Raw genomic sequence first — 15646 nt, 5'->3', positions numbered from 1 at the left:
CAGGCAGCAGCAGCACTCCAAGCAGCTCCAGGTGGCTGGGGCCTGCCATTTTTATTTCCCATAATACCCCAGAATGATGCTGCATTGGCAGTATGGTGGGGGAGGAGGGTTGTGTTTGTAAATAGATGCAGCTGTCCAAGGGTGCTGGGAGTGTCAGGGTGGGAACTGCCAGGGTGCTGGGCCCCAGAAACTAAGGATGTTGGGTGTTGAAACCAACCCTGATCCCTGCACATCAACATGCCAGCTGGCCACTTGTGAGAGCCATGGCAACAAGGCAGTTTCCCACCCTCTTGTCACCTGCTCATCGATCATGTGAAGGGCTTTGCTGGAATATTCTCCATGGGCCACTGAAGCGTCTGTTACTAGAGCAGGTTCAACTATTGTTTCACTGGTACAAGATATGAAAACATTACATAGAAGACCCCTTCCTTTTCAAGTACTAAGTATGTGGCACACACAAAGGATTTGATCTCATTGTGTGTCATCTGGTGGCCTTTCGGACTCACTGAAACCATTATCATTATTTGATAGTGGGTAGAGTTACCCATGGTTGTGAAGCATGAATAGAACCAAACCATGAAGAAGAGAGAAGCACTGCTGAAGATACCTTCCTATTCTTCATGTTGCTGCCTAGCTTGGTGGGGAGTATGTGTCAGGGACTGGCTGGATGAGGAAGACTGGTAGGAGCTGCCCACCCAAAAGCCCCCCTCAGGGGGGCACAGAAGAAGACGACTGAGATCCTAGATCCTGGTGGTGGGACACTGAAGAGCAGTCAGCAGAAGGGATGAGCTGGGAGGTGCTAGAAGCAGGGGGTCTGAGCAACCAAGAGGGGTCAGTAGAAGAAGGGTCTTCCAGAAGAGGGTGAGAGGGTGAGAGTCACAGTGTAAGCACAGATTCAGCTAGAGAGTAGTCAGGGGTTGGTTCTGCTGTGTAGCAGCAGGATAGTCTCAGTCCCGCTGGCTCACATCCCCCTCTGACACCCTGATCAAGGAGAGTCCTGCACGCTGCTGAGGCCCCGAGGAGGAGCACACCAGAGAGGCCGAGAGGAGGAACTCACCCCTTTGACCCAGCCTTTATCTGCTTCTGTGGGATCCAGAGTGAAAGGCTAGAAGGGGAAGGGCGGAGCTAGTGGTCAGTTTCTGCAAAGTCTTAGCTGGATTAAGGCGAACCAGAGGACCCTGCTGTGTTATTTTCTGAACAAAGAGCTAATTGCACTCCATGCCTGCCGTTTGTGTGCCAACATTGCTTGAACACACCCGCAATTCTACGCAGGGGTGCCAACTTGAATAAAATATTGGGGGGTGGCAGGTAAGCCCCACCCCATATAATCGGTCATTTGACATGGTGCACACACACCATTTAATGGCAATGCCCATCAACTTGGGGGGCGGGGCTGGGCCCCTCAAATATTACATTGGGGATGCGAAGGGACCTTGGCCCCTAGGAGTTGACTCTTACAATTCTGCAGGTGGAGGGGTGTCGCCTTCAAGCACAACCCAGGGTCTTCCTTCGAAAGACTGTTTACACCTTAGCCAGAGAAAGAGGATAGGCTGAATATGCTGACTACTTATTCAACTCACTACTTAGCAAATGCCCCATTGTGATTTTTTTATTTTAAAGAAAGCAGTTGCATGTGGATGACAATATAGCAATATTCCGTTGCCTTTGGGGGCTGTGCAGTAGCAGAAAACATGGGCTATGTTCAAGAAGGACCTGAAGGAGGGGGCCCATTTTCAAATTATTTCCTCTCTTCTAGAAGCATATCTGCTTTTGTTCATTGTGAGCTATTCAAGTGGTTAATCTGCACGACGGATGTTGCTGAGAGTGTAATGCAATGCCAACTGGGGCATTAATACCCTCTTGTATAATTTATTTATTTTGTCTTATTGTTAGTGTCTCATTCTCAGCTGGAAGACCAAATAGTATACTACTGTAAAAAATAAAAAATAAAATGCAAGCCGCAATTTAATGGTAGTGCTGAAGCATTCCACATAAATAGGCTTGATTTTCAGCACTGAGCAGTTTCATCTAACAAACCTGTGAACCAATTCCACTGCAGCGATGGGGGTGTGAATGGGAAAATATGGGGGGAGCAGTATTCTATTTACACTGAATAGAGGAGGCGGCAGTTCTTTATTTGAAAACTGATTTGCATAATGCTTCCTTCAAATCAATCCAAAGAGCAAAGGTCCAGAAAAGAAATACTATTTGAGCTTAATTAGCCTGTTTTTGTGGAGAAAGGGGACAATTTTGATTAATTCATTTGAAAGCTTTGTCAGATCATCGTATCATTCCAAATCCCATAATTTCGAACATCTACAAACAAATGAGAACAATCCAGAACTATTTAATGGAATAACAGATCTGTCATTCTCCCTCTCTCCCTCTCTCCCTGTCCTTAAAAACTCTTTGCCAATCATTATTTGTGTCTCTCCCTATGCAGCATTCGACCAAAAGGGGGCAGCACCCCATCTGTCATTTCTAGATTGTGTTGTATGCGTTAATGGCATTGCCCTCTATAATTCCCTTCCCTCCAAAGTGTGTGCAAGAGACATTAATTACAAATCAGGAAGTCAGCCATTTTGCATAGAAAAGCAAAGTTGCCTGAGCTTACTTCACTCCCATAGGAGAGATTAACTGGAATCTTTTGAAATTTGATCTTACAAAACACTGAACATCTCCTAAAAGCAGATTAGTCCTCAGTAATATTCATTTACACGCAGAAAGCAGAAAGTTATTCCACCCTTTAAGGTGGTTTAAGGAATAAATGGGATTTAAATGGTACTACACGAGCATTAACACACGGGGCTGTGAGTGTTACACGTTCCTCTCTAAGTCATTAATAAATGATGTGTCCCCCATCATTTGCCAAATGTGTCCCCCAACTAATTGCCAAAGGCAATACCTTTGTGTTAACCTCCTAGTTGAAACCAGGTACAATTGATGCTGCCTTGGTTGTGCAATGGGTCTTGGCAGGAAAACAGGAAAGAGCATTGGGGCCTCTCACAAGGGTGAGAAGATAATGCAACTCTGCCACCTATCCAGCTCATTGCAAGGAAGATGGTTCTGACACACATGAATGTTGACATGACAATAGCTCTATCTGGGCCAACATGAAGCACCCTGGTTGTCATCTCTGAGTTATAGTGGATGTAGGACAGCAGATGAGATGTGGGATCAGAGAATGGTCTTTAATAATATTATGTGGTTCAAAAGAAGAAGCTAAGGGGAAACCTGACCCTCATCAATGTCTGAAGGCCACCTAGCTAAGTCACTCTGATCTTCTTGAAGAACAGAAAGGATGCTTGTGTGATGTGTAGGGGTGGGGGAAGAAGGCCAACTCAGTTCATGTGATGTGTAGGGGTGGGGGAAGAAGAGCAACTCAGTTTGCATTTAAAGGTGACGCTATCAAATCCACACTTTTCAAAACAAGATATGAATAAAAAAAACCTCATAAAAATGTATTGCTGGATTTGTTCCTTGATCAAGCAAACCTTCTGAGTGTGCTTTTCCAATATTGCTAAATGCTAAAGCAAGCTATTCCAAGATTTAATGGTGGCTTCCTCTAAATACTTCCAGAAATGAGTAACAATCACTCTTGCTTCCATGAACAAGAAGCAAATTCATTGGTGGTGGTGGTGGTAATAATAATAATAATAATAATAATAATAATTACAGTCATACCTCGGGTTGAAGTAGCTTTGGGATGAGTATTTTCGGGTTGGGCTCTGCGGTGACCCGGAAGTAACAGAGGGTGTTACTTCTGGGTTTCGCCGCTCGCGCATGTGCGGATGCTCAAAATGATGTCATGCTCATGCGTGGAAGCGGCGAATTGCGACTCGCGCATGTGCAGACGCAGGTTGCGTTCGCTTCATGATGTGAATGGGGCTCTGGAACGGATCCTATTCACATCCAGAGGTACCACTGTAATTGGATCCTTTATTTGGGGCATTCCAGACTTTCTAAAGAGCCGGGGGGGTGTGTTATAGACCAGGGACGGGGGTCCTGTGTCCCTCCTGACATTGTTCAACTTCAACTCCCATAACTCCCAGACAGTAATGACCAGAAATGATGGGAGTTGGAGTCCAATAACATCTGGAGGGCCACAAGTTCCCCAGGCCTGGAGTAGGCAAAAGATTCGGCTTTCTAATAAGATTCAGCTCCTCAAAAATGTTACCCTAAAACTCTACCACTGGGGGATATTCCCACCATAGTAATATGTTCCTTTTCTTGCCCTACATTTCCAGCTTTAGGGAGAGACTATATAAAAGAGCCTGACCAGCATGTATCGCCACCTGAAAACTATTCTAAGTGTCACTTCTCTGGCCTGGACTGAGACAGAGCATATTGGTGCTGTATCCCAAAGTTGGTTGGGAAAATATTGTACTTTGTTTTACATCTCTCTAAATAAAATAAGAATTCTTAACAATAGGAAAAAACATGTCCCCAGAGTCCCAAAAGCATGGGATTTGTGTTCATAAAGAAGAGGATGTGCTTCCACATTTCAGCCAATTCCCTCCCCCCAAAAAAAATATTTTAGAAAACAATTTTTACAATTGGATTACAGGGGGGAGGGAAATCAGCACAAATAACATTTCAGTCTCTCATATGAAAACATTCTTCTGCATTTGCTTTCCTTGGGAACAGAATGAAAGTAAATGAAGACAGATAGGTGTCCTGCTGAGCAAAATGTTCAAACTATCTATGCATAAAGAGTGTATTATATATAAAATGATTGCAGCACATTTAAAATAATGTGTGGTGCATATGTTTCCTTAAAAAAAAAAGTACATCATTTTTGTTCTTTTTAAAAACAAGGGGCTGTGTCCCTGCTCAGTCCCTTATCAATCCCTACTTTCCCCTCCTATTAACTGCCTAAAGTTTCTCCTTCCCACCCCATGCTACTACTAAATTCACTTTCCACCCCCTAATCCCATTTCTGAAGCTGCTTTACTTTTCTGTCCTGCAGCGCTGTTTTCATTTTCACCTTCCCCTCCACATTCATGCCTCCCTCTCTTTTCGTGCAACCCCACCCTGTACAAAAACAACCCCACGGTAGCCACCTGCACCTTCCTCTTCCCATATGTTGCAACTTCCAAGCACCATTTCCATCTCCCTCCTTTTTTGCAACTCCCTCTGCACCCCTTTCATTCCCCCTTTTTCCTCCACCATCCTCCTTACTTTCATCAGCCTTCCCTTGAACACAGACCACCTCCGTTTCCATGCCTCCCTCTCTCTTATTCTGTAGCCCCCTCAACCCATGCTGGTATATCTTACTGTATATTGGAGACGGGTGGCGCTGTGGTCTAAACTACTGAGCCTCTTGGGCTTGCCGATCGGAAGGTCAGCGGTTCGAATCCCCAAGACAGGGTGAGCTGCTGTTGCTCTGGCCCAGGTTCCTGCCAATCTAGCAGTTCGAAAGCACACCAGTGCAAGTAGATAAATAGGTACTCCTGCGGCGGGAAGGTAAACGTCGTTTCCATGTGCTCTGGCTTCCATCACAGTGTCCCGTTGCACCAGAAGTGGTTTAGTCATGTTGGCCACATGAACCAGAAAGCTGTCTGTGGACAGATGCCGGCTCCCTCAGACTGCACCCCATAGTCGTCTTTGACTGGACTTAACAGTCCAGGGGTCCTTTATGTTTACCTTTACTGTATATTTCAGATGAATAGAATTTTATGAGCAAACCTGCCAGTTCGCTGGTTCAGCTAGGGAAGTTTTATTTCGACTTGTTAATAAAACATCTCTTCTAAATGACCACATTGAATCTGGAACGTCATGTTGAAGATAACGCATGGTACTAGGAGTGAAATATGTTGTGTGATGGCACTTTGGAATGTTTGTGGGCTCCAAATCCTTTGTTCCTCTCACTTAAGGAAGCTAAGGAATGGAAGAGTATTTTTTATTTCAGTGTCTGCCCCATTTCACTATACTCAAACCCTGGGAGAAGTTTGAGTAAAGTGGAAGTGGGGAAACACTGAGGCAAAAATTGTGGTTTAAAACAACAGCAGAGGTTTGCATAAAGTAGAACTGGGATAACGTTGAGGGATTGTTTTTCAAATTTGCAAACACGTTTTAAGAAGGAGAAATAGCAGAGATTGATACAACACAGAAGCTAATACCAAAAAGGTAATAAAACAGAGCCTTTCCCAATTCATTTCTTGTTGTACCCAAACCTTGTTTTCAACTGCCACTGCCCCTTTCTGTGTCACCCCCACTCACTTTACTCAAACCTCTGCCATTGTTTAAAGTTCCCTTCTTTTCTCCTCTCAATTTTCCTACATCTCTGGGTCATCGTCCCCCCCAAAATCTCTGCTGTTGTTCCAAACAATTTTTGTTTGTTGTGTGCAACATGTCTTCTCTGCTGCTGCCCCCCCCCCTCTCCTGGCTTTGTTCAAATCCAGGGTTGTGATGCAGCACTGCAAATTCTCCAATGGGGGGGGGGATGTGTGATGACCACCTTACATTTTTATGTACATAGGAAGATATTGCATGTTTTGTCATGCAAACAGGAAAATATATATTCTGTTTTTCTGGGAAATTTGGGTGCAGTGTTTGCCGTGCATCCAAATGAACCATTATTAGAGGCGATTTTGAGAAACTAGGACCTTTTTTTCCTCTCTCTTCCCCCTTGCTGCTTATTAATCACTTGAAGTGAGAATGCTGTTTATGACATTGCCTCTGATTGAAGATGTCAGGGCTGTCACAAACAAGATGTGAAGATGTCTAGTGCAGGAACAGAGCTTTCATGCAAATTGCCCCACAAAAGTGTTGATAAAAATATGCGGAACTGTCTTTTGAAAAGAGTGTTCTGGTTGTATTCTTGCAGGCTCAGCAGCTCTTTTGACTGCTTCTTATTCTTATTATTATTTTGGAAAGAAGCCAAGGAGAAAGACTACCCCAAAGGGGACATCTCGATCCTTTCCCGCCTGTTCTGAAGCAGCCATTTTAGTGCTATCTCTGGACAATGCAAGGGGCAGCATCAAAGTCATTGTCATATTCCAGCGTCCCTTCCCAGTGAATTCTGATGATCTGTTCAGAGTTTTGTGTGAGTGGAGGTAGAGAATACCAAGGGACTGCATGCTGCAGACTATATATATATATATATATATATATATATATATATATGGCAAAAATTCAACACAAGCAACCTGTTACACAGGACAGGGCGGTAGTTTGAGTATATCACAAACACTCTCTCATACATGCAACAGAGTCAGCCTTTCAGACAGGCATGCAACAAAAAGAGAACAGAAAAGTAGGGGGAGGATGTGGAGTGGAGTGCAAGGAAGTCTCAGAAAGTTCCAAATTATCTCATGATGACTACTTTGATGCTGTTTTTGAAATATCAAATGTCATATATATTCCTATTTTTGGTGTGCCCCTGCTTTACTGCTCCCCTAAGCACATGCTTAGTCTGCCTGTTTGGTAATCCAGTACGGATTCTCTTTTGGTTCTTTAACTTTAAATTGTATTTGAATTAGACAGCCCTTCAATAGAGGAGTGTGATCCACAACGTGGGACACATGGCCACCCTATGCTCACTCCTCTTGTACGGCTTCCCCAAATGCATAAAGGTAAAGCTACCCCTGACAGTTAGGTCCAGTTGTGGATGACTCTGGGGTTACGGCGCTCATCTTGCTTTATTGGCCAAGGGAGCCGACGTTTGTCCACAGACAGCTTCCAGGTCATGTGGCCAGCATGACTAAGCCACTTCTGGTGAACCATAGCAGCACACGGAAACACTGTTTACCTTCCTGCTGGAGCGGTACCTATTTATCTACTTGCACTTGATGTGCCTTTGAACTGCTAGATGGACAGGAGCTGGGACCGAACAACGGGAGCTCACCCCGTCGCGGGGATTCGAACTGCCAACCTTCTGATCAGCAAGCCCTAGGTTCTGTGGTTTAGACCACTGCGCCACCCACGTCAAATACATACTGGGCCACAAAAAAGGCCTTCGTTTGGCTTAGTGCAGGCATAGGCAAACTCGGCCCTCCAGATGTTTTGGGTCTACAGTTCCCATCATCACTGACCACTGGTCCTGTTAGCTAGGGATGATGGGAATTGTTGTCCCAAAACATCTGGAGCACCAAGTTTGCCTATACCTGGCTTAGTGGGTCACACCACACAGAGCCAATGTGGTATAGTGGTTAAGAGCAGTAGTCTCATAATCTGGGGAACCGGGTTCGCGTCTCCACTCCTCCACATGCAGCTGCTGGGTGACCTTGGGCCAGTCACACTTCTCTGAAGTCTCTCAGCCCCACTCACCTCACAGAGTGTTTGTTGTGAGGGAGGAAGGGAAAGGAGAATGTTAGCCGCTTTGAGACTCCTTCCGGTAGTGATAAAGTGGGATATCAAATCCAAACTCTTCTTCTGTGCAGCAACAAGCCTAATTCAGGCAACTTTGGTTCTTCGGACTTCCGAGCTGTGCTGTTCTCCCTGAGGTCAGCAAAAGGTTTCCCACTAACTGCAGTGGAGCAAAGAATTCTCCCTTGGATTCTTATTTGCGCTGTGGATTTAAGCACCCAGCAGGCAACACAATATGAACAACAATAAAAAAAGCACACTGTGGTTTTCTTTCTTATCAGCTTCTTAGGCTAGTCCTGGATGACCCGCTTTTCTAAGCAAGGTCCCGGGTCCAAGTCTCATTCCTCACAGGAGTTTCTCGACTGATTTGTCACAGAGGCAGGGAAAGGTTAAAAAATGAGTTGATTATGTAAATCTGTCTTGATCTCAACATTTGCTAGTGCTCCAAACACGCAGTGGAAAAGGGAGATCCCTATCGGCAATGGTTTAAACATCCATTTCGAGCTCTTACTATATTTTATGAGATAGCAAGCCTTAATCTTTTCACCGCCAAATGGCTGCGAGTATTTCAGTGCGAAAATATTCTGAAGGGGATGCCATTTCTTTAATAACAGCAGAACAGTATTGGTGGCTAGGAAACTTATCAAATGTAAGCAGTGATGGATCAGAAGGGAAAGTAAAGGTGAAGCAATCAAAGTGGCATGTTACGTGCAATATGTTGTGTGGTTATTGCCTTTCCCCCCGAGGTATCTGTTAAAAAACAATGCAATATCTGTTTTCTCTCCGTAGCAAGAATAACGCTTAGCACGTATTCAGTGCTTTGCTGGGTTCAAAGCACTTCATGTATGCTATTGATGTAATCTTAGAACCCTGTAAGAGAGGTCAGCATTATTATCCCCATAGTCTATCATATATTGGTTTCTCTAAATAGCACTCTTTTTTGGAGTTCATATGTGGAATGTTCAATGTGGAAAAGGCATTAGATGTCCTCAGTGGCTTGCCTGAGGTCATGCAATATGTTCATATCAAAGGTGACATTTGAACTGGGTGCTTCCTAGAACCATAGCTCAGATCCTTACCCTCCATCTGCACACTAGTCGCATCAAGTTCTCAAGTTGCAATTTTTTCTCCAGCATGGAGCTTACTACGCTATAGTGCTACCTATTTTGGCCGGAATGGACTCCTGTGGCTCTTAACTTGAGAACTGGGTTTTACAGCTTGCTCTCGTTTGCCAGTGTTTTGTGCACTCTTAGCGTGGGGAGAGCCAAGATGGCCTATCAGCCCCCAGTCAATATGGTCAATGGTGAAGGTGGTGGCGTAGCATGGATAGGGGCAGGGGAGCCATTGCCCTGGGTGCACATTCGGGGGGCGCACCAGGTGCCTCCCGCAGAGATCCCCATTGCACGCCCTCCGTGCCCTGCCCCATCCCTGCCTGGGATATGAGTGCCTGCCCAACGGTGAGGACTGGGTGAGCATGCTCTGCCCCTGCCTGATGCATGTCTGCATGCACCCATCTCGGGCACTGGCAAACAGCACTATGCCACTGAGTCAAGGATGTTGGGAGCAGTTAACAACATCTGAAGGTCACAGTGTGGACTATCCTTGGTTTACAATGTGCAGTGGTGGCGTAAGGGGGGGCAGGGGGCAGCTCACCCCAGGTGTCATCTCTGAGGGGGGTGACAAGAAGGCACCCCACGGGGGGCTCACCCCACTGCCCCTGGGCACGGCGGCATGAACCGCCGCCATCCCCCCACTGTAGCTGCGAACAGAGGATCCTCCGCCTGCGGCTGCACCCTCTACCACCGTCCATATAGCGCTCGAACGGCGCCTGATGGCGCATGCGCATGCACTGTACATACTGTGCATGTGCGGCACTGCTCAAGCACTGTATGGACGGTGGCGGTATCTGCACCGCTAAGTATCATGCATGCAGATGCCATACAGACAGTGGCGGGATCCCACCACTGCTGCATCCGCAAGATCCCGTCGCTGCTGCAGCCACTAGCAGAGAATCCCGCTGCTGTACATATGGCACATATGCACTGTGTTTACGGCATATGTGCGTGCACTGTGTGTACAGCGCACGTGCACACGCTGGCGGGTGGTTTGCCTCACCCCCGACACCCTGCCCCTGGTGCCGGTTCTCCTTCCTTTGCCCCTGAGCATGTGAGTGTGTATTTGCAGGGCACTTGTGTGACTATGCTAAATATTCACAACTGTTAGTTTTAGGACTTTAGTGCCAATCCACTTTCCAAGTAGGTTTACAGCCCTTTTGGGCTGCTGCTCCAAACCTTTTCTCTTTCTTTTAACCCACTTTCTTTTAGCTCCTAGGACTTAGATCTCATCCGATCAAAGATTATATTGTGGATGCTGTAATGGGACCATCCAGACAAACTGCTTATTGGAGGAGAGAGGTGACTAGAGAGGGTGGGGCCAATGGCAGTTTTCCAAATTCCAAATATGCCAACAGGTTGGCAACCTTGGGGGCGGATCTACACTCATGGTTTTTAATGCTAAAAAAGAGTTAAGGAATAACCATATAGCCACAAGGTGTTCTGTTCTTAACATTATTAAAATGTGGCACCAGAATGTGCTGCAGAGAAACCAGAAACTGGTGAGGCAGAGGAGAGAAAGCAAAAGAGAATGTTTCCTGCTTTTACAGAGGTAAAAAACACTTTATTTTAAAGAGTATGCCCTATGACGTTTCAGAACAATATTTCTATTATCGTTCTAATAACGTTTAAAAGGTCAGTGTAGATCCAGTTCTGATCTGAAGGCACATGAAGCAACCATCTTGCGGGGTCTGGCCTGGGTTTGGATGGGAGACCTCCTGGGAACCATAAGTATTTTGCCTCGGAAGAAAAGTGGGATACATTGGTACCTCGGGTTACATACGCTTCAGGTTACATACGCTTCAGGTTACAGACTCTGCTAACCCAGAAATAGTACCTTGGGTTAAGAACTTTGCTTCAGGATGAGAACAGAAATTGTGCCGTGGCGGCGCAGCAACAGCGGGAGGCCACATTAGCTAAAGTGGTGCTTCAGGTTAAGAACAGTTTCAGGTTAAGTACGGACCTCCGGAACGAATTAAGTACTTAGCCCGAGGTACCACTGTATATGCATGCAAGAAAAGAAGCACACAAAAGGATAACCGCCGAGTAAATTGTCATTGGTCTTCTTACCCTAAAAGTTTTTTTGTATTCTCCCCCACCCTTTTTTTTTTTTTGCTAAACTGACTCATAAAACAAGTTCAGTGAACTATTCCAGCGATTCAGGCATTTGCCTGGGCATGACAAGCTGGTAAACTGATTACAGTCTTGAATAACTGAGAGCTAGTAGATAATGAGATTTCCATGTGCCATATGGGCACACAAATGTTTTCTATTTTTCTCTCTCTCTGGATGCTATTTGCTCCACTTGATAACAACACATGATAGAATTTTTTTATATATTTTTGTTTTGAGGGGAGGGATACTTACTTCCTGCAGCCCCTGGCTGCGAGATAACAAAATATGCAAGGTTAAGTGATAAAAGACAACAGCTCCAATGTGAGATGTTCTATTACATTCATAAATCCAAAGCGAATGGGGCACTAATGTGATTTCAAGCACGTTACATGCTAAGGGCAGCACATCAAGAATGGAACAGAATCTGCTCAGGAGGAATGAATTGAAAAAGCTAGAAAGCTCAAGAGCTCTTACCCTTCCTTTAAGGTAGGAGTTCCACAAAGGCTATAAACATATCTAATATTTTCTACTTTAAACAGTGGTGCATGTATGTTTTGTGTAAGCACAATGTTGTTGTTGTTTAGTCGTTTAGTCGTGTCCGACTCTTTGCAACCCCATGGACCAGAGCACACCAAGCACTCCTGTCTTCCACTGCCTCCTGCAATTGGGTGAAACTCATGTTGGTAGCTTCGAGAACACTGTCCAGCCATCTTGTCCTTTGTCGTCCCCTTCTCTTTGTGCCCTCAATCTTTCCCAACATCAGGGTCTTTTCCAGGGTGTCTTCTCTTCTCATGAGGTGGCCAAAGTATTGGAGCATCAGCTTCAGCATCTGTCCTTCCAGTGAGCACTCAGGGCTGATTTCCTGAAGAATGGATACGTTTGTCTTCTTGCAGTCCATGGGACCCTCAAGAATCTCCTCCAACACCATAATTCAAAAGCATCAATTCTTCGGCGATTAGCCTTCTTTATGGTCCAGCTCTCACATTGTCATTTATCATTTTTTTGGGTTCTCTTTCACCTCCCCACACCCCCCAATTGTTATACGTGATCAGAAAACACTAAGAGACCTGTTATTATAATCCAGTCTTCCTCAACCTGATACCCTCCAGGTGTTCTGAGCTACAACTCTCATCAGCTCCCTGGAACATGGCCAATACATGCCTTCCAGGGCACCAGGTTGGGGAGGCTGTTATAATCAATGTGCTGAAGACAGGAAACTTATCTACTTATAGGGTCAATCCAACTAGGAGTGAGGCAGCCTTTTCAGATAGCACATTTTGGTTGACATCAAGGATGGCAAATTGTCAGAACACAGACTTTTGTTTCATCCAGCCTATGGGTAGTTCGAAAGGCGCTGTCTAGACGCTGGACTCCCACCAGCTCCAGCCAGCATGGCCAATGGTCATGGATGTTGAAGCTGTAGTCTAACAACATCTGGATGGCACCATGTTGGCAGCCTTAGGCTAGTCCATGGTTTCTTTCCCTCTTTATTGATTGCTATGGGGTGAATTTAGATATACCAGAATTTTTGGTGTAAGTTACACAGAGATTTGTAGGTGGGGGCAGTGAAATAAGGAAGTTAGACTGCAGTGTAACTTTGTTTATACCTCTCCCCAACACACCCATTCCCCACTCTTGACACGTCCCCACCTTTTGCCCTCTACCCTGGACTTACTTCTGCCGGCTTAATTTCTTTTCTTTTTTTAATATAATTTTTATTAACCGACCAATCAAATCACATCACATAAATTCCGAATTACAAAGCCAAATTTTAAATTTTTGTTGAGGGGACCCATATTTCAAGTTTCAAAGGGGGATTCCGATCATCTTCTTGCTACTGCGTTCATATCCAAATCAGTCCAGATAAAGTTCATAATTCTATCCAGTCTTATCTTGCTGTTTCCACATCTCATCTTGTTCATACATTTTTTCTTTTTCCTTTATGCTCTCTTCTGATAATCTCCTTAAGCAGATAAACACCAATTATATCCTGTGTGGATTTTTCCGTTCGACCAATCCTCATATCTTGATGGTTTCCATATATCATCACTTTCATAAATAACATCGCTCTTTCCATCATTAATCTAAGGGTCTGTCATTCTTAAGTCCCACTGAGGAGTCTCACCCAAAGTATAAAAACAGCTCTTTCCTCCTCCCAGACTCAAGTCCTCCGACAGAGCTTACCAGTATGGCAACGGTATTTTTAACTGCGTCATTCCAGTGCTCTTAAACTTTCCACGCTTTTCTTAAAACATGCTTTGGTTTGAAACTTTATCTCCACACAGTCGTAAATTCACAGCTTGAGTCATTAAAGCGGCATTTCTGACTTGTGTGTGTGTGGGGGGGTTCTTGTTTAATCACATAGAGAAAGGGAGAAAAGTTTTTTCCCCTCCCCCATCCAGTCCCTTTGCCATACCGAGTCTTGGCTGTCTTCTCAAGATTGATTCTTGTTCTTCCGACTTGTCTTGTTTATCAGAGAACTCTTCAGTTAGCAGTCTTTACTCCCCCTCCTTCCTTGAAATATGTGCATTCGCTTCTTCCTAATTGTTCCTTTTGAAGTTCTTGCAGCTAGTGGCGCGGATCAGGGATGGCGTCCAGGAGCACCGGAATCCCACAGGAGGGCTTTGTGCCTAGTGCCCCCATCCCCTCAAATTTGGGGGTGGTATAGGGCACAGCAGGCAAGGGCAGCCCCCCCACAATCCTGGGGGGGGGGTAGGGAGGCTATTTACTCCCACCACAGCCTCCTAATTACCCCCTGTGGGTCGGAGAGATGTTATTGTCAGCCATCTTCTGATGCGCCCCTAGTAGCCCCTCTCTGCCGGCTTAATTTCTTAACACCATCTCATCCTAACATCTCCCAGCCACTGTATCTGGAGTTGAGGACTATACTGATATGTATTAATCACCAGTCATCTTTCTGAGTTCCCTTATTTTCTCAGGAGCTCTTCAGCAATTGCCAAGGTTAGATTGGTTTATTAAAACAAACAGCTCTACAGTCCAGACTAGAATAAAGGCAAGCATTATCTGTTCATTCTTTCTCGCAATTGGAATATTTCAAAGGCCTCCCTTTTCTATCTGAATTATATTTCCTTTTTGTTTAAGTTAAAAAGAAAAGAAGTTTGGGAGAGTTGGAGAAGTCATGATCAGCAAAAATTATAATTCATGCACTTTCCTAGTTAATAACCTCTTATGCACTTTAATAATTTAAGCTAATTATCAGTGGGACTGACTTCTGTGTATACTTCAATTATTGCTTTTAGTACATTTTCTCTCTTTTCTTTCATGTTAGCAATGCCACATGTCTTCAATGTGTCTCTCGTGCCCATTATTGCTGCTCTTCTCATATGATAAACTTATTATCTGTGAGAATATGACCTTGACACAGCAGAGGGGAGGGGGGGGAGTCTTTAAAGGATAGCTCAATTAAAATCAAATACCTCTGCTTAGGTCTGCATGCCATTACTATTCATAAGACTGTGCAACATGATTCGAGCCAGAAGTGCTCATGCAACTTGAATGTTTGTTCTGAAGGAATCATTTTGAAAATGTTTGTGCTGCCATATGCTCTGTTCGTTTCAGTCACTTGGTTGGCTTAACACAGAATCTGATGAACATCAATTCCTTCTTTCAGACGTTCAATTAGCAGATGTGGGGCAGGAGAAGGGTTGTGCGGTCTGTTCCCATCTCTGACCCCCATATTATCATTAGGCTCAGCATCTGTTGTTCCTTCCTTTCTCCAACCTTCTGTACCAAGCATGGAAGTCAAGGAGGAGTGGAGGAGGACCAAGGAGCTGGGAAGCGTCTGAAGGCTGAATTTGGAGTGTGATCTGAAGGCTCCCTTTCCTTGCCAAAAGATGACTTGTCCTCAACCCATGGCTGTTATGTTTACTTAGGAGTAACAATTCTCCTAGTAGGCATCTGATGACCACTGTGCGAGGAGATGTAGTGATGTCCACCAACAGGAATGGCTTTGAAAGAAGAGTTGATGAAGATTATCTAGACCCATTTCATTCTGGATTCAGACAGAGGTATGGCTCTGAAAAAACCTTGGTTTCTTTGACTTATGAGAAAGGAGAAAGATGTGAGTGGGACATAGCAGAAGACAGCTT

This window comes from Podarcis tiliguerta (genome assembly GCF_965153285.1).
Source record: "Podarcis tiliguerta genome assembly, chromosome: 3".
Taxonomy (NCBI): domain Eukaryota; kingdom Metazoa; phylum Chordata; class Lepidosauria; order Squamata; family Lacertidae; genus Podarcis; species Podarcis tiliguerta.
The sequence above is the reverse complement of the archived record's forward strand: the minus strand, read 5'-3'. Positions refer to the sequence as shown.